This window comes from Limulus polyphemus, unplaced genomic scaffold, assembly GCF_000517525.1.
Source record: "Limulus polyphemus unplaced genomic scaffold, Limulus_polyphemus-2.1.2 Scaffold1054, whole genome shotgun sequence".
Taxonomy (NCBI): Eukaryota; Metazoa; Arthropoda; class Merostomata; order Xiphosura; family Limulidae; genus Limulus; species Limulus polyphemus.
Window position 1 is genome coordinate 259947 of NW_013666664.1, and position 2579 is coordinate 262525.

General features: G+C 34.7%; 1 non-coding gene across 1 annotated transcript; it reads left to right on the forward strand.

The window, feature by feature from the left end:
• Window positions 1-1912: 1912 nt before the first annotated feature.
• On the forward strand, window positions 1913-1985 carry Trnar-ucu. The gene has a single exon. It is a non-coding gene; the product is annotated as a tRNA-Arg (tRNA).
• Window positions 1986-2579: the final 594 nt, after the last annotated feature.

The following is a 2579-nucleotide window of genomic DNA, read 5'->3' on the forward strand; positions in this document are numbered from 1 at the left end:
TAAACGATGGTAGGTTTGATAGTTCTTAACAATATAAAATACATGATTTCTTTGTCACAGAGATTAAAATGGGTTATTCAACTCACTGATCAAAGAGATTAACATGGGTCATTCAACTCACTGACAATGTCTGTCTTGCAATTCAAGTTTCTATTGATCATCTCTAGTGGTTGAAGTAGCACGTGGAACAGTATCTTTGTAACGGTGGTGTTCGCTACAGGTGTTGAATTTCACATAACTAATATTTATGTAACTCAAGACACTGTTTCGTGTGTGTGTGATAGATGCCACTTGATTTCCACATCATCTACTCAACGCGTTAATCAAGTCAGAACAGTAAAATGTGAATGAGTTCAACTGTAAATCTTACACAGAAATATAATAACGTTTGTTGAGAGAGCGTACTTCCAAGTTTAACTTAAAAAAGTGGTTCTTTATCAAAAAACACTTGCTAAGTATAGCTCACAGACTTTGCCATCTTGTCGATGCCAGGGTTATCAGGAAATCTCTACGTTCTTGCAAAAGCAAAATGAAACTATTTAAACTAAATTAGCTTAGTGTCCAACTTATGAAGTGACCATTATTGTTCCTTTACCTGCCAATAAATACAAGTTCTTACACTTGTTTAGTAAGGATCTAGCTCAACTTTTTCATCAAGAAGTGATATGCCCATAATTAATATCACTCCCAGAGTCGAAGGTGTTAAAAACATCTTACCTAATGATGAACTATAATAATTATTATAACAAACCATTTTATGTTGCTCGGATGAACGTACCAAGACATGATGAACGGTTTATAGAGTATGGGTTGAAAAAGAACACCACGTGAGTTGTAAGATGTGTACATGAAAGGAGCTATTGAAATTTATGTGAAACACATAGGTGAGGTTAAAAACCTCTGTGTTACATGTGCTATTGATATTAGACCAATGACGAACAAGCAAGTGAGTTGTAAGATGTACTATTTATATTTGGTTAACATTTTGTAATGTTTCCAGAGTCAGATGTTTTCATGTTTTTAAAATAACATTTTTCATCACAGTTGAAATCATAATTCTCTAACTTATGAGTTAGATTTATAGTTCATACAGAGTACAATTTCAAGCCATAATTCCAAAATGTGATTACAACACATTCGTTTAATGTCTAGTAGTATTCCATTTACATGCGTAATCTGTGGTCCTGTAAACTTGAAATAGTAGAATGATTAATCAAAGCAATTTAAGTACCTTTCCTTGGATATTTGTAATTATCTTAAGTAGATAAACTATTAATATATAGGTGCAGTTATTAATTTTTATACATACCTTTAAAGCTATTCAAGGTGAGATATTTAGTAAGCTATATTTAGTTCGTATTATAATTTTCAGCTTCACTATACAAATAAAACTCGGTACCCATACTGTGTTGATAGCCAATTTTGGTATGACAAAATAAGGTGTTTTTTTAGATACCAATGGCTATATTAGCTCTGTTTATTGCGGGAAGTCGAACATTGAATTTTAGAAATATAAGTTCGTAAACTTACTGCTGTCCCACTGGATGAAATGACAAAATATAAAAGTTTTTCATATAGATAAATGACTATTTTCACTCACTCAACCAAGCCAAAAACGTTCATCAGTTGGAATGGCGTTTGATCAATTTACTTTAGGATTTCCGTCTAATATTCCTCTTGAACTAAATTAGCTCCTGCTGTAGTTTCGTTTCGATACACGAATAACTGCCACGCTTCTATGTTCTCTGCTGGTTTTATAAGAGATGTTGGCAACATTCCTGATCTTGTATATTGTACAGGAAATCTTTGAACTGATCTTAATTATGTAGATACAAATCCTTTGATGTTAAGTAAAAAGGCTGAGAGATTAAAAATAGTGCCAGGATTAGACAATTTATCCCAAGGTTTTTGTGTCCCTATAGCGCAGTGGATAGCGCGTTGGATTTCTAATCCAAAGGTACCGGGTTCGTTCCCCGGCAGGGATACCATTGCCTGGTCCCACGTCCAGGATGAGAAAGGAGGAGGGTTGGGCGCGGGGCTAGCAACTTCGCCCCGTAAAAACAAAAAACTGCTACAGAAACTGCACCAACACTTCCGTCGGCGAAATGTTGTTGTAGCCCTATGTTCCAGTAGGAACGACAGGAACTAAGAAGAAGAATCCCAGGGTTTTAAACGAGGTCAAAGTATGTGAACCTATCTTTCCTTTTTGGTAGGTCAGTAGATGACAGTTTGCAGACGACCAACGACTGGAGAGTGGCTAACGTTATTCCCATTTTTAAAGACAGAGTGGATAACAATTTGCCTGTCAAATATAGGCCAGTTAATCTTAGTTCAATGATGAGAAAAATTCTAGACTTACAAAAGAAACTTCACAAAATCATTTAGAAAAACGTAATATCATAAAAGAGCCAACATGAGTTCACTAACGAAACATGTTACTTAATTCGAGGTTATTACTTGTTATCTGGATGATAGAAAGGATGTTTACTTGGTGTACTTAAATTTTAAAAAAGGTTTTGACAATGCTACACAAGGAGGATTAGTTTTGGAAAAATACTACTTAATTGGACTGAAGGGTG